The 26421-nt window shown below is 45.6% G+C and overlaps 1 protein-coding gene across 4 annotated transcripts in view; it reads right to left on the reverse strand.

Moving 5' to 3' along the window:
* Positions 1–26421, reverse strand: part of LOC100743152 — a 240125-nt gene that overhangs the window by 170492 nt on the left and 43212 nt on the right. Inside the window, exon 2 of one of the 4 annotated variants that reach the window (XM_033321977.1) lies at positions 24553–24874. The exons of 2 other annotated variants lie outside the window; for them this stretch is intronic. The gene's annotated coding sequence lies outside the window, so the exon portion shown is untranslated. Of the gene's footprint in view, positions 1–6968; positions 7360–24552; positions 24875–26421 lie in introns of those variants that run through there. One more of the 4 variants, XM_024369252.2, reaches the window with a different exon arrangement.

Consider the following 26421-nt stretch of genomic DNA (forward strand, 5'->3'; position numbering starts at 1 on the left):
TTGCGAAATTTCCGTCTTCGTTTTCTCGAGATACGCGGAAAAGATGTAATCACTGGCGATTGCTTGCTTACGCTCTCTTTAATTAGTCACTAGTTAATCGCGAAACAAAAGAATTCACCAAGGACCTTGAATGCGTTTTTAATACGACGCCGCGATCGGTTTAGCTGGGAAACGATTTCTGGACGACACAGGATCGAAGCAACTCGCGAATAGATAATGAACGTTTGGCAAGTTTGCTCTGCCATTTCAACTACCCTTTTAATGGTTCCGCTTTGCTTCATCCTCTGTATTAAACGCGTTCAACGGAAATACGAATTACAAAGCGACTATCTTTTCCGCCCGCAAAAGCTCGAATGACACACGAGTCACTGGCATCGCGCCGGATACAGCGTTTATCGATCCTCGGGATAATTGCTTTGTCGAAGAAGCGCCATAATATCGCGGAATTATTCCTAATAATATCGTTCGGCATTTTCGTCGACGAGATTTACGTGAACTCGATCGAATAAATCGTAAAGAGGAAAGGGATAAAAAAAAAGTGATCGCGTCGTGCAACTTGGTTTTGTAGAGAACCAGAGTTGCCAAGTGGAGAACGAACGAATTCTCTGCGGTTCCGAGTAGTCTCAAATCGTGTTATCTGTTTCGCGAGCGTTCGGTCGGTGATTCCTGTGGGAAAGTAACCGATCGAGTGTGGCGCCGGGTGATTTGTGCGTGCAACGACGTGCAACTGCAAGGTGAAAGTAACAGACAACTTCGGACGGTTCTACTAATAAACTTTGCGGCCAGATTCAATGCAGATTCAGTTCGTTCCAGCGTTTCGCGAACAACGCGTCCATTGGAACGTTGTTTTATCCTCTACTTTCTGGAATTTGCGTTCACGGAATTTTCTCGTCCGTCAAAGTTTCCTTCTTTTACGTGTAAAACAGCTTGTCGATTTCTGACGTTTGCCACTTGATCCTGCCTTTAATACGCGACAGCGCAAACGAAGCGAATATTAAATTCGATATCAGTCACGAACCATGAAAAAGTCCACGGTCCAAGAACCGGATCTTCTCTTCCATTACAGGTCAGTGGAGGGTTCAAAGAACAACTTGGACTAGGTGTTTGAGACTTCGAACGGAAGAATCGATCAAACGCGGCCGTGGAACGAATAAAGCTGACGGCACGTTAAAGGCTGTCCTTGCCCTTTGCCCGGCATACTGAGAGAAACACCAAGGAGACAGATCCCTGTAATCTGCTACGGCAAAGGTCGATAAATAGAGGCTACCAGTGTGAGAGTCGGATGATCGTGAAACTCGGCAGATAGAATATATAATCGAAGTCTGTAATTTGGAAGCTGTAATAACCTGACAATTTCGCGAGTTGTACGTTTATAAATATTTAACTTTTCTATAGGTACGAGTCGACGATGAGACGAACACGAGCATTAAAATGCTGCGACTGCTCTCTCAGTAAATGTAACGGAAACTTTTCTAAAATTGAAATGGAAATGTTGTCAGAAGTTAGCGAGATAATGAAAAAGGTGTACGCAATGGAGGGCAACGTGTCGTAAAAGGGATAAACAGCGTGCTAGGCTATGAAAACGTGAAACTTGTCTCGATAGTAAACAATGAGAGTGCAGAAATTCGTGACGGAGTTTGATGAATCGAAAGAGGTAGACGGCCAGAGAGGGTGGAGAATGGGCAAGGATGAAGAGGTACAGCGGCAGTTAGCCTACTATCTAGCGTGTTTATGGTAATTCGGGCCATCCCGTTGACCCAGGAGTAGCATGCATATACATCAGCCTCCCTCTTTGACGCCGATCTATCCAGTCACTCTCCGGCAACCAGACCCTCTTGCACCCTCTCTATTCTCTCTGGAGACCAAACAGTGCCTGGCACGCCCATGTCTACCTCGTGCAACCTTCACCCTTCTCTTCCTTCTCACCGTATCGCAGCCTGACTCTCTCACCCGTTGCCACCCTCTCTTCCTCTCTCGTTCTCTTTCAAATTCGCTAGCGTGCAGCACTCTTTCGATTCCCTGTACCACTCCTTCCCTTCGTACTGCCGAATGCGACACGAAGAGCCACGCAATTTGGTTGGCGGCCAATATTTCCATTGGCTGGACAAAGACCTCTCGGAACAAAGAGGGCTATGCTGGAAAATTTTCCTGAGACTTCGACGTTACCGCGAGGGAGGAGATAGCGAAGAAGGACAAAGAAAGGCGAAGAAGGGCGAAGAAGCAAGGATTTTCTAGACGTGAGCTCGGACTATGTCACCGGAAAAGGTTGGGGAAATTTTCGGTGGTCCATTGGAGTTATTGGCAGAAAGCAAAACTCGAGGAAATCGTTCACATAATGGCAAGGGGTCGACGATCGATGAAAGTTCAAGAGCGTTTCCGGAAAGAGCGCTTCTCATTGGGAAGTCATGGTCTTTATGGATGAATACGAAATGCCGAGCATTTTCTTGCTCGAAAGATGTGACCACACCCTCCTATTCAAATGAATCGACTGCGAATTCGAAGCCGAGGCGAAGCTGAAACGGCTAGAGGAAACGATTCTGACGTTCGTTTTGCCAGCAGGTTTATCGATGCGTTATTTCGCAAATGGCGAGCCATTTGTCGTGTCCCGTTCGGACCTCGTCGCCACGTTATATCACGCATGGCTTCGGCCAGCTATTCAATTCGCATGTTTCCCCTTTTTCGTTGCCATTCCGCACGCGTTTCCTCTTTAACGCACGCTTTTTCCGATTGCACAAGCTTACGCCGCGATTCTATGCGGTGAATTGCATCCGCGGAACGTGCGGCGGTTGCTACGTGTATAATGTCGTGAAATTTATGCTCATTTTCAGGATCGTCGAATCGTACGCGTTATCCATTAATTTTCATTGAAACAAAAGTACAAAAAAATTCACCGCTGCAACGCACTGACGATGAATCGGCTATGAAATTCCATTATCGCGAAATGTTTGTTAAACGATTTCGACCGTCAAAAGTTTTGTTCTCGGCATAACGTACACGTCCATTTCATTCGCTCCTCTTTGTATGCTCCAACATTTATGCGTGTTTCTCGATGTAGAAATTTACACCTCTCACTTTTAACACACTCTTGGGCGCGTGCTGGCATTAGCCATGAAAATTTGTTATACCATCAACTACCTCTGGCCATTCTGTATTTTATTATCCGTTTTATTACCTTTGAATGGAGAGAGTCGCACGAAATACTCGGCGTTCTTCATCTTGACACATTTGAATGATCAATTTTGCATCCATTGTAGTTCTACCAATCTTTGTCTCGCAGCGTTTATTTTCGTAGCGATGGATTTTCACGCGGAGCAAACCTCAGCCTCGTAGACAAAATTTCAAACACCACATTTGCAACGATAAATTATTCAAAATCTAAGCGCCGTGTTTGATAGGTAGTTGCGAAAACTTGAAAGTATCGCCGGAAACACGTTCGCTTAAAAATACACACTCTTAGCTGTGAAAACCGGAACAAGCGCTACAGATACGAGTGCAAAAATTTTTCAAGTTGCCAGCAAACTGTGGCGCAATGGAAGAGACCGCGAAACGCGGTAGAGGATGAAGTAGCAGAAATTGGTTGGCCAGAAAGCGCTTTAGCAAAGTAGGTGATGTCAGAGGTTACGTAGCTAAAGTTTTCGAGCGCGGACACGATGTAAGCTACTTTACAGCGGTCGTAGTGCAGAAATTGCAAAGAGAACGGCGCGTAAGCTGGTTCTTCACGCGTACGAAACAGTCGTTCTCGTTAACGAGAAAATTAGCTGCCTGCGACCTTTTATCAAGAACGTTGTGCGCCTCGAACGAAAAGAGACGTAGTATTTTTGTACTGTAGTTCGCCTGTAGTAAGTGTGAAATAAGACGAGCAACTTTGATTCCTACTCGCGAAATTCGCGTCAGCAATGGCGAAATCGCGTGTATTTTAGAGCTTGGTTCGCGAGCTCCACGCGAAGAACGATAGCAGCTTTATCCGGATTCTCGAGCGCTGCGAATGGAGCTGAAAACGAACTTGCAAAAACAAAGATTCCTTTGCAGATGGATTAAGCTTTTTGCTGGCACGCGAGGATCTAATGCGGAGAATGCAACGCTCGAGAAACGTCAAAGAGAATCCAGAGTTAAACCGCAACGCAGAAAACCGTGAAATGGTAAGAGCAATTGTGTTAGAAGAGATGTCGGACGGTGATCTAACGTCACGCGTGAATTTGTCGGAGCCGCTTGTCGCAACGCTTTATCCGGATAAGCTGATTGGAGGACAGTACGAAGGTGCGTCCACCTCCGGATTGGACGGACATTATCAAGATTGACCAGCGCAACAACAAAGAGCCACATCTTCATTCACGAAACACGAGGTCGAAAATAAATTAACACGATGCAACGTCCAAGATTTCGACCAGTCTTCTACCTCGACGAGGTACAACAAACAATTATACGACAGCTTCCTGAATAATTCATCGTCCTGATAATCACGTTTAAGAGCGTGAAGGCTGTGCTCGCGCGCGTTGACGAGTCGCGAGTGGCAGCTGGGCATCGCGCGGTTCCTCTTCTTGCATAATTGCGTGGCTGTAAAATTCACGTCTGTCCATGAGGCACTTGACAGGTGAAAAAGCGACCTGGCTCTGTCAAGACCTTAACCACTTCCGTGCACGCGCCGCGCCGCGTCGGTTTTAATTGCACCCTCAACCGGCGACCAAGTTGCAAAAAGAAAAAGAGAAATCAGCGGTGGTTTGGCCCTCGCGCCAATTGGCAAACAGGGACCGAAGAATATGCAGGGGAAAAATGCGTTAGTCGCGAGACCGAGTTTTGGATGAAAGGGAGAGCAAGAGAAAGAGGAAGTGAGAGACGGGGAAAGGTCGCGGTCGGTGGTGGTGGTGACCGAGGTCGAGCCAAAATGCAAAGCCGGTAATCTGATTTGGCGGCTCGCAGAAGGCAGTGTAGCCTTCAGCCCAGTAGCTTTAGCCCGATGGTATGCGGATTCCCGTCAATTATACATTATAAACAGTCATAAATATGCAAATTCTACGACGGCGCGAGACCAGGGGTGCGTTATGTTCGCGTGCGTGAGCGAAAGCACGGTTGCGCGATTCCGAACCTGCGAGCATCTCCCACGCGGATTTGCACCTTCCCCTTACGACAGACAAACGCAATCTCCAGCCATTTTACGGCGCAATTGCGCAAGGGATTAATTTTCCACGCTTCGCTTTAGTCTGACTTTAATGTCCTTCGATTTCACCAAGCTCCTCCGCCTTTTCTAATCAAAAACATTTTATCGTTAGGTTTTTCATGTTAGATCTCAAATGGAAGTAAATTTGAGTTTCATTATGTTTCATCAACCTTTGTATACATTATATATAAGTGTAATTTTTAAATTTAATCGATCTTCGATACGAGGAGGTTGTGGAAAATTGATATTTTAAGCACTTTCCAGTAATAACGTTTTAACGATTACACGTAATATATAGCGTTATAAGATGCCTTTAGCCAATTATTAAGCCACCCAGGTAATCTCTAAATGTTACACGTCTGCGGACATATTCACTTTCTCGCTTCCCGGAGCAATTACATACATACAAGGCATATTATAGTTGCGCGGGGTAATTGCTAGCATCCCTTAGATATGCAGGTAATTTCTAAACATCGAATCGAACGTTGGGAAATTACCGTTTTAACAAAAATGTATTCCGAATTATACTACGATTATAGACTTCATTTGCACGATATGAATACAATCAGAACGTATGGAAATTTTATACGTTTTTAAGATTGACCATCGATATTTTTTGAAATATCGTGAACAAATTTCATACAATGGTCCGTTGCAAATTAAAAAATCAAATAATCCAATAACAGAAACGCGAGCGAGTTTTATGGAATTTTTTTTTTTTTTTTTTTTGGGTTATAAAATACAGTTGGTCGTAATTTCGCATTTATACGTTATACATACGGGTCATAGAGCTATCATGAACGGAACATTTTCATGCAAATCAGCCCCCTTCGGTATTCACCCTATGGCTTTTCTTACGAGCACAGAAATTTCATGACGGACGATCGTTAGCTAGCGAAAACAATTTCTACGTACGATAAAACGTATCGACGCGGAATCATGGGAATTCATGACCAGTTCCAGTCAGTTTACCGATTCAAGATCAATGCATTGGCGCAGGCTGTGTTGCACGTTGCGGCCCATTGCACCGAATGCAGTTCGTGCTGATGTACACGAACACGAGTTTGCAGTGGATAATGCGAAACACTCGAATTACATGCCACGAATGGATCCATTACCCGCGCTCGTTTTCGTGTACATCGAACAGAGGATGAAAGTCTAGTGGCAGATATCACGACTATCACGCAATCGTTGACTTCCCACCTAGTATTTACCGTCGGAATTACGCTCAATGGAATACCGCCATTACTTTTATCGGATACACAGTCGGTGTTACGTATATGTATACACATATGCACGTAATTTGTATTTTTCATGTTAATTCTTTACTCGAGAGTCAAACCGACTCAAGACTGTTTCTTACGAGAAATTAAACGATACATATACGCTATCGTAGTATTGTATAATTATGGCGAAATAGATTTCACATCGGGTACAAGGGAAGTGGAATATAGCAATTCTGAACTTTGATATCAACTCCATCTCTCTCTTCAGCCCCTTCCCTTTACTCCCGTTCCTCTTGCAGATGGAAATTAATTAATACAACTTAATGAAAACGGATAAATATCGAACTGTTTCCAGAGAGCCATTTCCCAGGGAAGGTAAACAAGTAAATGAGAAACGTACAATTATATACGATAAAAAGTCATGTTTATTTTAACGTGCAATTGTGCACACGAAGTCTAATTATGGGTTTATAGGTCAGATATAGAATTGAATCGTGAGATAAAAGCAGCTACGTTCGAAAACGAGCATGACGCCATATGTATCATGGTGGCAGAAAAGCTGCGAACAATAAAATCACAAAACTCACCGTAATGTTGATGTTTATTCATTTCCTACGCCACTACGCCGTCCGTGGAATGCTTTCCATCCGCCTCGTTCGTCGTGGTCACTCTTATTTATATGTCGCACATACTTATTTCCCATCTGTTAAATTAATTACGCGATTACGGTGGTAGAAAGCGCGAAACTATTATCGAACTGAACGACGAATCGTTATTTTTTAGGACGAGAGATGTCGTGAATTACGACTCGAAAGGCTTCGAGTCGACTTTCGCGACTCTTACTTCCACCACGGTTTCCAGTGAAATCGTGCACGATTGACGCGCGCTCGTGTAGCGAAGCTTAAGTTTAATTGAGACGTCGAAGTATGTTTACGCGATCCGTATGTTTAGAATACCGTGTCCCGTGTAGCCGAACTGTGAAACATTAGATAGTGTGCGTGTATATAAACGAACGTGGTTGAACGGTTGTGTGAGCACGCAGCGGCATAAATGTATTTACGATCCATCGTAACCTTTGTGAGCAGTTGAATATAACATGGATGGAACGGAAAACACGAGTTCCTGCGTTCTCGCGTTGCTACCAACTCTCTTCTACGGATCGCAGGTGCGTCGCATGCGTACTCCCATGTAGATACACAGTTACGTACAATATAATACAGTGTTTGATGATCACTTTGTAATTGTTCGTGGTATCGTGTAATACTGTAATGCATCGTGATTTCGAGACGTCTGTTTTATTGAGATGAGTACGGAATAATTATATACAGTATTATGCGTCGCGATTGTGTATTGTACGTCAAATATACATAGCACAAAAGAACAATACGATTTAATGGCGTTTGCACCTAGCGCCACGACAATGGCGACAAATCCGAGAGATATGCATTTAGAAACAACGTTGTAGAGTTATTTGAATACAGGAACGATGAAATTGTCTTTGATTCATTACAAATTGTTCTTCTTGGTTATACATATTTGCAAACATATAACCTAGCTTATCAGAAGCAAACACCTGAACAATGTGGTCCGAACGTGAGTCTTAACCTATCACTGATAACGTATGATGTAGCTCGCTCGATATTTTGCTTCTTTGTGTACCTTTACCCGGTGTTATGCTATCATATTTCTTTTCTCCCGAGATACGGATACATAAATTCGATCGGAAAATTGGTATGCCAAGGCTGAATGTTAAAACACACGGTGTACTACGTTTTGGAAATCGTTTCTACTCGAAGAAATTTCTCATCGATCGTGTTCGCTATGCTCGATTAATTTCGACAGGTGTCAGATCTCCGGCGTGCCGACTGACAGATATCAAAATAGTCGAAATACGGCCTGTAACGTATCTATCGTTGTCAGTGACGTGACATCGGTCGTTCATATCCGGCGTCAAACTGCGTGGAATACCCCGAAGGTATCGGACTGGATTCAGGATATTGAGTCCACTAATAACGCGGCCCCTCGATAACCCTTTGGTCATCATTCCCTTGACTTAAATACACGGTAAAAAAAAAAAGAAAAAAAAATTCGCCACTAGTCCGGCAGCGTACGATACAAAATTGCGACAACTGGAACGAAGCCAATGTAACCATTTCTCCTCCTTTGATACACACCGTGCATGTACGTACGTATATGTAGCTACATCGCACCGATTGAAAATCAGCAAAGAGAGAAGCCGCACCTTTAAGGGCAATTATCGTAATTATCCACAGACGAGATCTTTCTAAACGTCATAATCTCTAGAAATTAGCTTGCTCTGTATTCTGGATGAATCATCGTCTCTGAGAGGCGTATGACACGCGTGCAAATCACGATGTTCCACGATTTTCCGCCGCACTGGACTTCTCTATTTCCATCCTCGATATCTCCGGTCATGTTACATGCACTCTCGTGGTGCTTCTCTCTAATGTAAGAGAGACGTTGCATAGCATGCGCGCGGACGAGCTAAGCGGATTACTCTCTCTCTCTCTCTCTCTCTCTCTCTCTCTCTCTCTCTCTCTCTCTCTCTCTCTCTCTCTCTCTCTCTCTCTCTCTCTCTCTCTCTCTCTCTCTCTCTCTCTCTCTCTCTCTCTCTCTCTCTCTCTCTCTCTCTCTCTCTCTCTCTCTCTCTCTCTCTCTCTCTCTCTCTCTCTCTCTCTCTCTCTCTCTCTCTCTCTCTCTCTCTCTCTCTCTCTCTCTCTCTCTCTCTCTCTCTCTCTCTCTCTCTCTCTCTCTCTCTCTCTCTCTCTCTCTCTCTCTCTCTCTCTCTCTCTCTCTCTCTCTCTCTCTCTCTCTCTCTCTCTCTCTCTCTCTCTCTCTCTCTCTCTCTCTCTCTCTCTCTCTCTCTCTCTCTCTCTCTCTCTCTCTCTCTCTCTCTCTCTCTCTCTCTCTCTCTCTCTCTCTCTCTCTCTCTCTCTCTCTCTCTCTCTCTCTCTCTCTCTCTCTCTCTCTCTCGATGTATTTCTCTCAGGATCTCTCCGTCCTTCCTCAAACGCTGCCCCCGTTCCTCCAACAGACTCGTGGGAAACAAGGCGGTACGACACGTCACGGGACCCCTTGGTGTGCGTGTCAAATGCGTGTACAACGTCGTTCACGCACCGTTGTTGATCGCCCCCGATGCAGGCCAATTTCGCTGCTTGGCTTCGTCCTGATCGGCTGCCTGCCGTCGATGTCGATTAAATCGCTCTCGGACTCGATTCCGTGGAAACCTGAATTTGAGTGTCGAATAACGTCACTGAAGGCGATGTTCCTACGTAGATAGACTCGATAAAATCGTACCTTGCTATCGCTAGACAGCAAGCGAATGGTCGTGTTTCCATCGATCTAAATACACAGCGATTCACCTGTACGTATGTAAACGAATTTACACGATCCTTTGTCAGTGCTAAAAAAAAAAGGACGATTCAATTTACGGAGCGTAAATAAAATCAGGAAATCTAGCGCGGAATAGTTTTACGATCGAAAACCGATGTAAGAGCCTCCAGGCAACGGGAGATTGTACGGTGGATAGATAGGACCTGGCTGACTTTTATAGGCCACCGCGAGGTGTTGGTCGATAAGCAATTCATTTCACAAAACTCCGTTTATTCTCTTTTTTCCTTTCCCTTGCCGAATTTTCCTTTTCTTACCGCTTCGCGTTCACGCTCGGAGGATTACATCGCGATTGAGATTGTAGGAGAAGTTACCGTTGCAGATAGCGCGAATCGGCGGAGTATGCCACGATGGAAAGCACTATTCCTGCTAAGTCGATTGCTGTAAGGAGCATTGCGAACAGCTCGAAATGCGTCGGTTCTGCGGCGTCCTTTGTGAGTGTAATCTCGTGTCGCGTGCATGTACGAATATGAATACAGGCATATGTAGGTGGCGTATACATTAGGGTATTAACCTAGCCACACCTAGCCATCCCGTTGTAAGACGTTTCCTTAATTAAAGCCATCGATTCGCCGACTGACTGAACTCGGCTCTGGCTCGAAGAAACTCCAAGGATTTCCGAAGGCTTTCGTTTTAACAAAACTCAACGTTGCTCTGATAATATTTCCGTCTGTGTATTGTCAGGGCCATCGTATAGGAAAGGCGACGGTGTTAAGTCACGCTCGTTAAGTATGCTTTTTAACGTCGGGAAGAAAGTCGTTGGTAATGGCGGATAATGACACGCGTTTGCACGACTCGAAGCGAAAAGTAACGAGGGGCTGTTACGCGAAACAAATGGCGCTCAAAGTTCGTCTCTGTCGTATACTAATTAATGCCGAAAACTCTAATAAGCAAGGCTCGTTTGCTCGGTCGAAATATCTTAATGAAACCCTCGGGACTTAGCGAGTTTCTTGCCGCGTCCGAGAGAGTATTTCCAGCCACTTGCTCAAGTTCACTGGAATATTAATTTACAGCCCCTGCGGATACACGTAGACGTTTTTAATCGCCGCCGATATTATTATGCAGATTAGCTCGGGTGTTGCAAAGAAATGACATCGTTCGGTAAAAGCGGTTTAAACTGCCACTTAATCTCCTGATTCGAATTTCGTTTCTTTCGTGAATTTTTTTTCTATTCATCCACCGATTATTTACGAAAAACCGTTAGCTGGTTGGTAGGTACGAAGGTAGAACGATCGTAGAGGGTCGAAAATCGGGATTTTTAAACGACAGGCTTAGAACTAGCGTTCGCTAGATTTTGTCCGGGTACTTAGCTCGCCGGAATGCGACGCACAGAGAATGAGGAATGAGACTAAAATATATCTTACTGGCGGCGACCGGCGGTTCAAGTGCTTCAAAGTATGCCATTAGGGCGACTTCTCCAGCTAATAACCATGACGTGGCTCTCTTTACGGTATTAGCATCAATTAATTTCATCGACAAGTTTCCTGATAATATCGATCGAGAAACTTCGCACATGCGGTAAACTTGCTCGGTTACGGTAAGTACATGCCACGAGTGCTTATAGGTCTTTTGCATTCGCAATCGAAAGTTATTAGGTCGAATATACTGTAGAAGCGTCGTTTCGTCGGAGCAGTTCTCCTGCTTGATAAGGTATTCCTGACGTTTAAGAGGAAGCGTTCCCCGTCATTGAAATTACATTTCGAATCGAGTTTCCCGACGTTTACGTACATTGGTGTATTCTTCAGAGGTACAAGTGAATCGCAAAGCAGCGCCGAACGAAACAGATAATTTGTATCAAATATTGTTGAGAATTGTGCATTTTAATCGCCGAAATAAATGTACAGGAATACTTACAATTGATATCAAAATAGTTTCAGACTTATTTAATGTGTGATTTACAAGATCTTCGTCGATACATATTTGCACGCGTCTCAGCGCTTTCTTTCCCTCATCATTTTCTATACCACACTGCCAACGGAACAGTTGTATTCGTCTGTTTTACGAGACGCTGTGCACGCACACACTCCAACACACTCATACTCATATATGTGTGTCATTACTACGCGGCTGATCTAGTGTAGTACACAAAACTACACATATCTCAATAAATATAACTTGAAATATTTTTCGCTACCAAGCGCTATCAAATATAGCGTTGATCCGACAGAAAGTTTCGTTGCGTTGTCGCGTCGAACTCTTTTACCCCACAAAACGGTGATGATCTATTCTGGACGTTGTAACGGCAATTATTAACGGTCGTAAGTAACGCCAAGTCAACGGGGTGACTTAAATTAGATCGCGAAATAGATCGCGGGCGTACAGAGCATTCGTGCTGCTCCTACCAGGCGAATAACCTTTGATAAATTTGACGCAAACGCTTAAACGATGGCGCTAAAAGGGTAAAGATCCACGCGGGATGCACCCCTTGAAATTGGATCAAAGCGATGTCTTCGTAAATTACTCAACTCGATAGATTTAAATGGTCCTTTGGTTACAAGCGAAGGCGCACCAATCTCGATCACCTTATTTTCGCAGTCTGGCGCCAGGCGGCGAGTCAAGGTTATATCAACAGGGAAGAGGGAAAGGGTTCGGATCTTTACTTACCGCCGTTCTAGGATATCCGGGCCAATGGATCGGGACATGTCCCTGGGATTTGCGGATTAAGCCGACCAACGACCAAGGAAGGGCGTTATGTCTGCGTCTGGCTTAACCACCGGGATAGATAACGTTGCCGAAAGATATACGGAGCCGGATAGTTATGGCCTCACATTTTATTTCAACCTCGCCTTCGTCTTTCCTTCGATTTTCTCTGCGGCTCTATTCTTATCACTCCGAAGGGTATCGAGCTCGTCCTGCAGTCCTGGCAAACTTTTCAAAAGGCCACAATGAAGCTATGCGATTAATCTCGCGATTAATCTTGAATCGTTAGAATCTCTAGTATCCTTTTAAGGTATCGTTACATAGGTATCGATCGTAAATGGTACAGCTTTTCATTTCAAGAGCTTGATTCGAGAGAGTATTATTTACCGTGATCGTAATACCTTGTAAAATCTCTGCGGTGTCATAAGTATTCAGATTGTAGAGTCAGTGTGGCACTTGAAATTCTAAATTCGTCATCGGCCCAGATTTCGTTTGTCGTCGGAGCCGTGATTCAAACGGGATCGACCCTTAAATCGAATTGCAGGAACTCGCTGAGGCGTGATGAAAGAAGTTCGAGGTTTCTTCGTTCCGGCTCGAAGCGTTGCGAGCTTCCGCTCGAACGGTGGATAGACCGGCTTGTTACACTGATTTACTTATGGGACAAGTACTTGGTTCGTTACCTGCCCTCGAGATTCTATAATATTATGAGGAAGTCGATCGTGTGCATGTAGCCGCGTACTTCTTTGCCGAAGTTTGCGGCACCGTGAAGGATTTCGCGTCGACTGTATTCAGCCTGTGTTAAGAAACGGGCAAGGGAGGGGCAGGAAGAAATGACGAAAGGACGAGAACGTATCGATAAATTGTAACGTCAAATTTATTTTATCGACGACTCGTTATCGCTGCGAATTCGATATACCTTTTGCCTCTCGAGAACCGATATGGCTTTTCCACAGAAATTCTATTTTCTAAGAAGCAAGCGATTCTTCTTATTCTCGCGACACGACCTACTTTTCCAATGATATTTAACGACTCGAGATCGAGAAACGGTGTAACTCCATTTCTCAGATTTCCGTTTGTCGATGGGGATAAACTTGCCAGGTGTTTATACTTTTCACTGTCGAATATTATGAAAAATCTCCGCAATTTTATTGATGACGGACGTCGACGCGGTGTAAAAGAATTAAGTGGAAATTCTCGATCGATGTTTCATCGACAATGTAAACGCGATCCGTGTTCCACGAAACACGTCGTTCTTCGCCGTGCAACTTTCTTTCGCGAAACGTCAATTTACCTGGGGTGGTCTGCGAACGAACAAAAAGACCATTCGAACGCAGGGTAAGGAGCCAAAGTATGGCGGATATTACAGAAACATAAATTTGAAAGCAACCATCGACCGCATAGTTTCTGGCTCGTTGCCAATCTGCTTCTTATAAGTCGCAATACGTATGAGCTTTTACATGGCGTGCGCGCTCAGTCAACGGTTAACGATGTGTCAAAACTATTTTTGTTTCTCGTATACGCGATACATTTATGACGAGACGTTCATTCCCGATTTCTATTGCAGTCACAAAATCACAAAATATACAACTTGTTATCGTTGGTGCGATCTAAAGGTTTCTGGATGAAAACGAGGCTGTAGAAATGCAAGAGAATTACATTTTATCACTTTCGGGTATAGGTCTATCAACGGTTTTATGTGTTCGTAGCCGGTGAGCATCCTCAAAGGCTTTTATAATTATTTCGTTAAACTGGCAAAATAACGATTCGCTGCTCCCAAGCGTCCAGATTGTGGCACAAAGTGTAGAAAACGACCGTGTCGCGGGTCACTCACTGGTATTTAATTCGTGTCAACATACTCCCCTAAAGGGACCAATGGTTTCGTTTGAAGGGAAAGAAGGTAGAATTAATGTATCCACCGGTTGGTTAACAATACCTGTGCTTCCCCTAAATCTGTGAACTCGGTTTCTTCAACCGTATCATTCCGCGAATGTACTTCGTGATTCACAAACCCCTCTGGCTATCAGCAAGCGAATTATTGCGACAAACCGTGCAATGTCAACGCGATTAGAGAAGCTTTTATCGGATCTATTCGTACCTCTCTCAACGTTAACTGCACGAGTATTGGAACACGAGAGTTCAAAATTGAAAACAACCGTAAGAATGTCACGGTCTGACGTTTATGGATCGCGCAAATGCGAACGTAAAGATGTATACCGAGGACTTTTAAGGTTACACCGGCGTGTAAACTCTTTAAGCGTCACGTAAAAGTAGTCAAGTGGCGAGACAAAATTGCCAAGCGTTAATGTCCAAGATTCAAGAGTCTGGGTGCTCGACCGAAGAGAAACACGGGAGATCGAGCCTCGTGGCGGGTTTGATGTTGCGAGGTCGATGCACTGTTGCGATTCACGACGGAGTGCCCTAGATATGGAAACGGACCAGGAAGGGAAAGAAATCGTGGAGGACTCTCGAAAATGGTATTGAAGCCGGATGGAACACGAAGAAACAGCCGTGGTAGCTGTGTGTACTGGCAGGATTTTTGCGAGCTCAAGTATGGCGCAACTTTCCTAGGAATATAGAAACGTTCGAGAGCGAAGTAGCTAGGAAACGAGGTCTTTTCGAGCGAAGCTAGTAACAACCAGCGAAATCCAGCGCCAGACCTCGGTAACATCTCGCTTAACTTTACAGTCGTTGAAAAGGAAAACGCCTAAAGCAGTGGCAACGCTATGGTTTCCACTCCATGGTTTCTAGTTTCAATTTTCGCACAGGATTCAAAGATTTTATTTAATACACATCGTGCAACCGCCGTTATCGTACGATTTTCCATTTAGTCTTTTACACTACTCTATGCATAGACATGTAACATACCGACCGACGTATCCATATCTCGTATGCTGCAACTACGAATTCGAAAGATTCATTTACACATATCTTAACACGATTGCTCATATTTTGAGTTTATTCGTTTGCCTACATCGTAGAATTGGTTTGACAACAGTTGAGAATTGTCATTCTAAGCTTTGTTTGTTTACATTTCGAAGTTGTTTATTGATATTTTCGTGTTTATTCGTTTACATGTTCTACTTACAATTGGTTACAACATTGACCGTTTGTTTATACTGCGCCTAGTTGGCGTACAAAAATCGATTACTACGTTACACGAAGCGTATTCGGGAAAAAAAGTAGCGAACAGGAAGTCAACAGGAAAATTTATACTCTAGCAACGAACTTTATAATCTATAGTCGAAACGTAACCTCGTTTCGTTCGAATTTGATCGAAATTAATGTTAGGAAAAGAGGGACGTGGTAAATCGCGGGAAATTGCCAGTGATACAGGCAAAAATAGGACGGAAGTCTGTGTACCTTTGGTGGGATGGTATGCGTTACGTTTACGTACTCGTACGTTAAGAGAGAAATAGGGATGGAAATTCGCAAACGTCTAGCGTTGCGCTTAGGCCGGCGGCTGTATATGTACGTGTGTACATTTGCCATCCAATCTCGTTGCGCAACCCTTTGCTTGCTTATGAAATATCACAAACTCCTGGGGTTGTTAATCAAACAATAATAAGCTTCTACCCGCATGCCGCGAAGCGATACAGCGCTAACGGTGCCAATCTCCTCCGGTGGCATTGTCGTGATGCGTCTTCAACGACGATTCAATTACGCTCCTAGTATCATCTTATTTGCTACGATGTTTTTCCTTTTCTGTCGGGGAATTGCGAGGAAGTCGGCTGCCGTGATACGCTAACTCCCTCGTTTAAGATGCAACGAGCCGATAATTTTCGTTCGTTCAACTTGTGTGGCGATTCAGCGACAACGGCGACACGAGTTACTCGAGAGTTTAATGCAATAGGAAAATTACATCGGTAAGGTCTGGATGCAGCCGAAATGCACGCATATGGTATCGAGGCCTTACCAAGCAGTACTCTGGCAAGACTAATTCAACAGGCAAATTGTTTGAGACCAATTGAGGTCAGAGTGCCTCTCTTCTGGCCGATCTCCCAACGCCTTTCGCGGAGGCGAGACTCTAATGAAAGTAACTGAAATACTGCTACTGAATGTCGTGCTTCGGCTCTCATTCTCTTAAGCAAGTGCCTTTACCTTCTGTCTCGTTGAGAAATTGCACGCGGCCTTCCTAATTACCGAGAAAGGTTCTAATTTCCTTGGGTGCGTTTCATCTTGATCCAGATGCTCCTAAGAAATAATTTCTTCTCCATTAAGCAGCAAGCTAATATAGCGCGTCAGGAGTCACTTGATTTATATCTAAACGTATTTTCAAGCGATGCTTCGACTCCTTAAATTTCGGTTCGACAAGCCAGGGAACTTGAAAAATTCCATTGAGATGGGAATCGTGATCGCGTAAAGTCGATCCCTTTCGAACGGAGGAAATCTCTGACAATAAAGTGCTTGGTTACATTACAGTCCCCCCCCCCTCGGGTTCCAGCGCTTTTCCACGTTTCATCGAAATATCGACGTGGAATTTTCGACACCGAACAATTATCGACAGCGGTCGCGTGTCCGCCAAATCTTTCCCTTCAGGATCGGTCCATTACTTTCGAATGGGCCGCCGATATGTGCGAACCGATGCCTGGTCCCTTTTCGAGCGTATTGCCGGCGACGAAGCGGCCTATAATTCAATCTTGTCAAATCCATTAACGCCACCAGCCGCGGTCAGCTCCCATCGCCACGAGAGACATCCTGACTCAGCATGGCGTGGTGCGTTCTTCCATGATAGCTAAACGTGCGTGTCGTCGGCTTTTTTCCCCAGCTATCCGGTAATTTGCAAATATATTCGAACGAACCGTAGGGTTGTCGCGCAAGAAGCCCATTTAGTAGAAAAGAGAAGGATTTACGGTGGAAATTGTTCTATCGCGAAATAAAATTGGATTTTACATTGTGGGAGAAAAGCAAGCGCGATTTTAATTGAGCTCGCCGAGGAATGTGCTCGGCGTGGGTGTGTCGTTCACCTTCTATCTAGCTGGATAATAGAGCACAGTCGTAAAATCTGTTCCGCATTTCCTCGCTCTCTTTATGGCATACATGCCGTGCGTCGTTCTTTATCTCGACTCGGTCGCGTTTAATTCGTGGAAAAAGCAACATTTTCAGGTGCGGCACCAGTGAGCCCGTATAATTGTCTCTCGAGCTGTTCACTCGTCATTCGGACAATTACGTGCTGCTCGTTTTGCGGTAGTAACTTTGCGTTAAGATTAATTGTGTAAAGAAGCTCAGGGCGAGTTCTAATTGATACAATCAACCAGCGCGGCGTATACCAGCGAATGTCGCTCGTTCGTACGGTCTCGCGGCCGTTGTTATTCATTTTTATCGCGTCAGACCGCTTGTTAATTCAGCCGCGATGATGTTTAATCTCTCGGAACTTGACGTCAGTTTAACGAACACCTGTCACAATTAGGTGGAGTTTATTTTAATCGCGTCAGAGAGCTTTTCTGTTAGCGGCGTCGTTCTCTATTAGCGTGATTCGCGCCAGGTGCACTTGTTATTCGTTAATAGAATGGTCGGCCGCATGCTTGTCCCGCGTTCGAGATGGCTAAGAATTAATTAAGAGGAACGTTTACGTTATTTATCGAGCAATAGCGGCGTTAAGCTGATATCGATTATCGTTATCGAGACGACCGGTCGTGGTTCCGCGATTTAATACAGCGAATCTGCCGAGGTATTTATCAAAGTAGACAAGTAGAGCGATGCAAACGACGGTGCACTATCGTTCACAATTAGAGCGATACGCGTTCGCTAAGCGCACGACGACTGAAGGAACGTTGCATTCATGGCGCACCACCCATTAACACGGAGCAGAGATCCACTCCGGGACGCGGTGCACGATATAAGTAGATCCATCATCATTGAGAGTAACGCAGCAGGTACTTCGCTCTCCTTACCCATTACCGAGATTTCTTCTCACGATGCGCTCCGCGATTCATCTGCTTTGCTTTATACAAACGTTGTGAAATCTCTGAAAAACCTCTATCGCCACGCGCCGCTTGTTCCCTTTGTTCGTCAGCTCCGACGATCGTGCCTCTGATTCGTCAACTGAATCGCCACGTTACGATATTCTGCTCGTTTCTATTCGCTTTGCACCGTCAACTCCGTATTTCTACTTCGTTACCATCATTTGCTTGTATTTTAAATTCGACGAGGATAGGCATGCTCGATACAACATTTTCGAATATACACAGATCCATTGCGATATAACGACGACGATTTAATAAATTCAAATTTGCAGGAATTGTATCGTGTAGCGAAAATATGATCGAACGATATAACGGCGTGGAGAGGTCGACTTAGCACGATCACTTTACGCAGGGTGCTAGAGTAAACGCATGCAAATGCAGGCCCAACCGTTGCACAGGTATACCTTTAATTCAACATCGCGCCACCGTCGCACACGCCTCGCCACGGTACGTTAACAATGGGGTAAACAGAGAAAATTACCGCTTGCCACGAGCATCGGGTCTTTGCACCCCTCGCCCTCCCCCCACAGCAGAGGTCATTTGGTTGGCGTGACAACCCTTCCACGCCCTTTCCCCCCGCCGTTCCTTTTCGACATTCACCTCCAACCCCTGTGTGACGAGCCACCCCCAGCAGGCGCACAATGCGCTTAATGAAACTCGATATAGCTCGACCGATAACCCTACCCATCCTACCCATTGGATCCCGGCTGAAAGCTCGTCCACAGCCACCCCTTTGACGGACGTTTCGTTCGGGTGGGGGTGTCTACGAAAAAGGCAAATTAAATCCGCAAGTAAAATCGCGTGGTCCCCGAATAGAAGGGCCGAGAGGGAATCCTGGCGGAAGACAGCGAAGGGTTTGAGCGACAATGGCCTTGTTAAGGCACCCACTAATTGCAGCCAGCTCCTTAATGGATCCTTGCGAAAATTGCATCGACCTAAGCCGGTTACCGAGAACACGCTCGATCCTTTCTTCTTATTCTTCCTTGGCCGCGCCCTCACCGCCCCTGTTGGTTTTGTCCCCGTCGTAGACTGATTCATTCTTTTGGCTTGCGGCTTGCGAGGGTATCAGGAACTGTTCGATCGAGCACGCGAAATAAACCATTCTCTGTGTATCGGTAAACGAGGAAAATTATTTCTCGATAATTTATACCGGAGATTCTTCTTTTCTGTTCTTCCTATCTTGATACTAATAGTCGTCGACTATACAGCAAACTCGCGATACTCTGTCTCTTAATAAACATTCGAGCAGACGATCTTCTAAATTTTGTAATGTAGTCCTCTTCGTCTCACTTCGCTCGTATTCGCAACGCACGGTCCTTGCGAGTCTCAGGTATTTTTTTCTGTTTTCCGTGGTGGCCGGGTTTAATCGGCTGAATCCCCGTCGACCCCGTGCTCGCCGCGCGTTAAACCTCTGCCAACGGCTCAGGCTATTTTAGCAGATCAAAGACAGCGGCGGAGAGATTGATACGCGGTCCACGGGACACGCCTCGCAAGATCCTCGTCGGCTACGTTCGGCCGGCCGATAAATAAAGTTAGGGCTGGCGCATTCCCCGCGGAATTGTTTTGTCGTCGACGTCTCCCCGGGTGCTCGTTAACGCGGCCAACATTTTCGGCATTCTGTCTCACCTTCAGATGCTCCTCGGTGCAGCTGTTGCGACGAGCATTCAAATTTTTCGGTCCGCCTCGAGCGACACTCGTCGCCTCTTTCTCGGCCCGCTCAACCAGAGACGCCCTTTACGCCGCGCTACTTCAACTTGTTCCGCCGTTTACCACCTAACCGGATAACAATTGCGTTTCCGACTACATTGCCGCCGAATCAAAGACCTTCTTAACAACTCGATTCAACGCGGAACGCTGCGTAAACACTTGGTTAACCGAATAAACTTATTCTTTGAACATCTCGTTGAAAAGGATCGTCGGAGGTAAGTTTGTTTTCCGCGCAATTCTCAGGCAATTCATCGTATCGCGGTAACGAGCATTTACGTTCCAAAACGTGTGTCATACACTGCTTTATGTGGAATATTTGTCTAAGCGTTCTTGGCGTGCCAAACGCACGTGATTCCATTCCGAGCCGTCGTTTGAAAGGATTTGAGGTAGCGCGAGAATGGCGGGACTCGTAAACTACGCGTTATAAATCATATGGCATAAATTACGCCGTGGTTTCGCGGATTCTACGGAAGATTGAGCGGTGCTAGGTAAATTTTATAGTTTTCCGATGATATCCAGTCGGCGACCAGACCGATAACATCGGAGACGCGTGGCGTTGCGGTTCAGTGGCGCACACTCGACGCGTTCCGTCGACTTGAAAATATATGTCCCGCAGAGATCACAGACCGCCATTCGTTCTCTCTAGCGGCGCTAAAATTAAGCGACATTCCCAAGCCCGGCCCACTCGCCGGAGCAGAAAACGACAGAGAATTCGCGAAGGAAATGAGCCACCTCAAAAGAAACGGCTATGGATGCTACGCATTCTTGAATCGACGGCCATCGATCACCAGACTGCTTTTTATCGTTCTTTTTTCCCCGCTTCTCGTCCTTTTCGAAAGAAATCTCGCTTTGTTTAGGTGGCACGTGGAAACGATCTCGATTTCCAGACAATGGATTCTCGTCTTTTAAATAATCTAACCTACAATTCGGTTCGTTCCATTTGAAAAGAACAAAAATTTTGAAAGAGGTATCAAGAAGAGAATACAACAAGGAATGCACGTACAAGGGTCTAAAAAATCTAGTTGCGCTTCCTTTTCCCGGGCAATTCCGTCTGCGTAAAAAGGAAGAGCAATTGTAGATTAACCTGGTATTTGTAACGGTGAGATTGGAAAAGTTTCTTTCGTGACTTTATGAAAGAAGCGGCCAAAGGAGAAAGAGAACGAAACAGGGAACGCGATACGATCTCTTCTTATTCTTACTTTAATAAAGCTATACTACGTCCGACATCGCGAAGCTGTGAAAATACTTGCAGCGTTTTGTGTATCGATTGCTCCCAGAGGTATCGGGCCGGCCATCGATACCATCGGGAAAATATAAAGGATACTCCCTTTTTCTTAAACTTTTATCAAGCCAAATGTAATAGCCAGTCTTTGCAACTTTGCGATATTTCGCATGAAGTTGCGAAAGAGCCAGCGTACCGGAGAAGCTGTGCTTGATCGATCGTTTTCGTTATTTCGTCGCCGGGGCCACGTGAACCTGCAGCTCTCATCGACCGTTCTTTACCACGAGGCCTCATTTTCTTGTATAATACGCGATACGATCTTCTTCATGAAGTACACGTGCCAGGAAAATCTTTGTTCCATCCTGAACGGATCTGTAGGTCCGTACTTTTATAACGACGTCACGTGGCCACGTTTCGACCCGAAACTGGTTCTCGCGGTGTCATTCTTTCTCCCGTATCCGGCAGAAAATTATCGATAAATCCTAAGCCATTTACTTTAGGAAGACAAATTTTCCTAGGAACGTAAATTTCCAATTTCCAAGAGTTTCGCCTTCTCCAAGCATTTTCTGGATTTTTTGTTCGATCGAGTATAACCGCGATCGTAAGAAGCATATGCTGTCTAACTTCGCAGGCTTCAGCTTATGCACATTAATAGACTTCAGCCGTATATCGATAAATAAAGACAATAATATACTCGGAAGTGTGAAATTCCGAATTTCGAGCGTAGCAAGGAGGAGACGAAGTACAAAGTCGGTAACACGAAAGCGTGTTACGATGTACGTAAACAGTACATTCCACTAGAAATGTACTTCATTCGTCTTCCCTTCTTTTTCCTTTTCTTTCTCTGCTGTTTGGTTTAACCGGCCCGATTCTTCTCGCCACCCACGCTTTTCTCGCTCTACCGAGCACACAAATACACGGCCCATTATCGACACGCCGTGATCGACTATCGGTTCTTTGTCGCGTGGCATGTGCTACCGATCGTGCATCGAGCTGTGCTCACGTTTACCTTGTCCGTGTCATATTATTGGGGGATTGGGAGCAGGAGGCGAGCTGGGGCAAATTCTGCAAAGGAAATTCGACGGTAAATTTCAAAGGAAGCCGTTTCAATTAGTCGGCCGGAGAATTTGGGTCGCAATTTAGTCGTTGCCGATGATCACGGGGAAACACGGAAGCGATGGTAATAAGTAATTTGTCATTCACAGCCACGAATTGGTGTAGAAATGGGAATTCCGCCATTGTTATAATTATCTTCGAATCTGACAAACCAGGACGCGTGCGAACGAGCGAGCGTATGTAAAGCATCGAACAGATTCCCTTTAAAGATGGAAAATTTGCGCTGTTCCGTTAGCGACGCCCGTTTGATATTTTCGCCCGGAGCCTGGCTACAATAACCGCGTTACCTGTTTTCATTCGTTAGAACGCATCACGACGCGATTTTCCAACAGTCTAAACGTTCGTTTGATGCAGCCGACGATCGTTCGATCCGGTTCCAACATTACAAATCGGAATTCTGTTTGCGATCGGTATGTAAACCACGCGGCGGCGTAACCGTTCGAATTATAACTAACGATTTGTTTGACCGTGTGTACGAAAAACATTGTGTCCGATGGAATCGGGTAAATGGATTTGCTGTTTCGGCCTGCGAGCGTTTCAATAATCGAGTTTTAAATACCGCATAATATCGGCTCCGCGTATCGCTCCGTTGTAATCCCCGTCGCCGTTTATTTTTATTCCGTTTCATTCTATTTCGCGATCCCGGAATATTACGTATCCACGTTCTAGTTTCGTCGCGGTCTTTTTCTCTGAAAAATTTTCTTCCTTTTCGCTCTCCTTTATTTCTCTTCGCTTTTATTTTCTTGCATTTTCCAACGCTCTGTGCCGTTTACATCGGTGAAAAAGTTGAACAAACTTTACCGAGAGACGAGAATCGTAAAAACCCGAAACTCGCGTGATGCGGGCACGACAGGTGGAGAGAAAACAAATCGAAACATCGCAATTTCAATTTTCTCTTGGTTAATCAACGGTTTTTCTCTCGGACGTACGTTACAGCCGAAAAGAGAAAAAAAGGAAACGACAAAAGTTTCGCTTTTCCGGTCTGGATTTCCTGTTTGTATACCAACGAACAACCAGGAAGGAAAAGATTTCCAGCAAGGGATAGATTTACGCACTTTTCCCACCATTACTCTCTCGAGGTTTGCGACAGCCAATAATTGGACGTGTCCTTTGATCCTCCACTCTCGACCCTAATTCACACGCCGCAAGATTTTTGGGAGAACGCGGTTGAATCGTTGGCACGCAGTCTATCGACGAGCAGTCCAATCTCGTTTCTCTCTACCAGCATCGTAGCAATCTTTTCCATCGCAAGATTAACGATCTAAGCCGATGACCTCAGCACACCAACCACTTGGACGCGTTATTCCATCAAGCGGAGAAAAACCGATGATTTCTATGATATTTGTTCGGAGGACGACGACAAAAAGCCATCGACTGCGCGATAGAGAAAAGACAAGAAGGGAGATTACAGAGAAGAAAAAGCCGATTGCGGCATTCCAATTAATTTGTTTAAGTTAGCCGACGCCCTTTCCAAGTCGTGAATCACTGTTCGAAAGCAGATTAGAGATCTACCCGATCGAACGGAGATTAAGTCTCCCCGACGTGACTTCCTTTTCTTCCTCGTTCTCGTCTTAACACTTTCACCTTTGGAAGAAAAGCAACGCCGTCATGGAGGGGTTTACCTAACGCCGCGCGGATAGAACGAAACGAGAAATTTTCCAGTAATCTTCGACGGCCAGAGATTGAGTCGAGACGGACTGAATGGCCGTCGGAGATCGGAGTCGTTGAAGATTCTCGGATTTGGACTTTCCTCTCTCGAGAGAAAAGTCGAGTTCTCGTTCTCGACCGAGCGGAAGAAGAGAAAGAAGTGACGGATGAAGAGGAGGAGGAGATGAAGGAAGCGGTGGCAGTGGTGGTGGTGGTGGTGGTGGTGGTAGTATCAGAGTAAGAAGTCGCATAGAAAGGGTACGCGAGAAGGATGAGAAAACGAAGGAAGAAGAGTCAAAGGGGATAAAGACGAGAGACGAAGGTGGACGAAGACGAAGGCGTGCCATTGTCACGTGGATTTCCAATTAAAGAGGTTCGATGGGACGAGCAGGGAGAGGGTTGGGCGATGGATCAGAAATCCATTGCGTCTTCTCGCGAAAGTCTAACAGGTTTCCCTCGACTTACCTTCTGCAGTAATGGAAATATCCGTCGATTCGTCGCGTCGTTCAGTTTCCTTCGATTCGGTCAGCAGACGGGGGTGGAGCATGCGGCGATGCTAGCGGCAGCGGTGGCGCGTTTAGTTTTATAATTGAATCCAGTTGTTACCGTTGATGGGCAACCGATTGCTTTCGTTTGGTAAACACTAACTTTTAATTATTTCCTCCCCCGGCCAGAGACCGAAGCAGGGGGTGGGTGGGGGTGAGAGGCGTCGGTGGAGCCACGTGCTGCCGGGAGATTGATTCGGCTAAACAGCCCGTAACAGTAGAATAAACGGTGCCCGGCCAAACTAGAACGATACAAAGAGAAAAAGAGTGACCGTGTGCGGGGGTGTGTGCGTTCGCCTGTACGTGGAAAGATAAAAAAGAAGAACGGGAAAAGCAAGCGAGACAAAGAGCGCAAAAACAATGCGCATAGTCAGCCTAACTGCGCAAACATTGTCGGCCAGTGATTGCTTCGATTCACCAGCGTTTTTTGCATTCGAAATTGACCGATCGAGCGTGCTAAAAAGAGGAAAAGAAAAAAGAATTGTGTACAAAGGGTAAATTAATGCAACCGAGGTAACCAAGTTGCACCCTGCGAAATACAACATTGGCCTCTGCGGTACGTAATATGGTGTGTCGCTCCGATACTATTTTCTCTCTCCCTTTCAACGTCCCCTCTGACGTCATTCACCGATGTTAAGGCTCTCTTTTTTCCGTGAACGCAAAATATAAAGCCTCGATTCTGGTCGAAAATGCCCTCGAAGAAACGTTTCGTTCGGACGAGCTTCCGGCAGTTACGCCGTTGCTCCGGAAATATCTTCGGTTGCGCGGGAATTCCAAACTCGCGCAGCGGATGGACCCGACGCGGAAGCTTGACGGATTAAAGCACGACCGACGCAGCAATCGCAGTTTCGTTGGAATTTTAAATAATCGCGGGGACGATGAGCTGATGCGCGTACACGTCATCCCGGAGCGATCGCGCGCGTATCACGGCCGGACGCGTGTGAACCCTGACAAATTCCGGCGCATACTTCTGTCGCGTTGCTGACTAATTAAACAGTCAAATTAGCGACAATTACTATAATTTTCGGACGGGATAGTGCGCTGTTTCCGCGTTTATGGCACCACTAACGGCGACATCGGTATATTTCGTCGTTCCACTGCCTGTTTTACGAAGCGTCTCGTAATTCGCGCCGCTCTGCGGACGCTGAAGTCCGATTGAAATTTAAATTATAGTTCGCGGCCGGTGTCGCGCGAGTAGTAAAAACGGCGATAAAGTCCGGTGCGCACTTTCCGCAATGCAGCGTGCGATTAAAAGACCGCATTACTCGTGATTCCCCTAATTTCCAGAACAATAAAGCTGCCGTTTATTGGCACGCGTGCACAGACGCGGCGCTCGCGTGTGTCCCGGTAGCGCACGAGCCAACCAGGTCACCGTTATTTTTAATTCTTTCCTCGTTAACGGCACGGTCCGGTTCACGGCCATTTTTGTTCGTAACGCGCGAATCGTCACCGAAATCCTGACCGCAATTACGTCGCGGATGGCCGACTGTCATTCGAATGGGAACAAAAGTTCAGAGCTTTCCTCTGTCCGTAGAAATTCGGCCGTGTAAAACTTCGTTAAACGCGCGTTGAATCAACGTGGATCAAACTGCACCCTCGGATCGTCGCTAGACAAATTGAAACGGCAGGTGTTGCGCGAAACGTTGAGACACGATGAAACGACGAGGTGTAAGTAATAGGACAGTAACTTCTTGCACGTTAGAGCTCTGATCTCTATCGGCTATGACATGTGCGCAAAGTGCTGATAGATTATTTCTCCGGAAGCTCGGCTGCCGGCTGCCGACGAATT

This window comes from Bombus impatiens, unplaced genomic scaffold (assembly GCF_000188095.3).
Source record: "Bombus impatiens unplaced genomic scaffold, BIMP_2.2 scf_0548, whole genome shotgun sequence".
Classification (NCBI taxonomy): domain Eukaryota; kingdom Metazoa; phylum Arthropoda; class Insecta; order Hymenoptera; family Apidae; genus Bombus; species Bombus impatiens.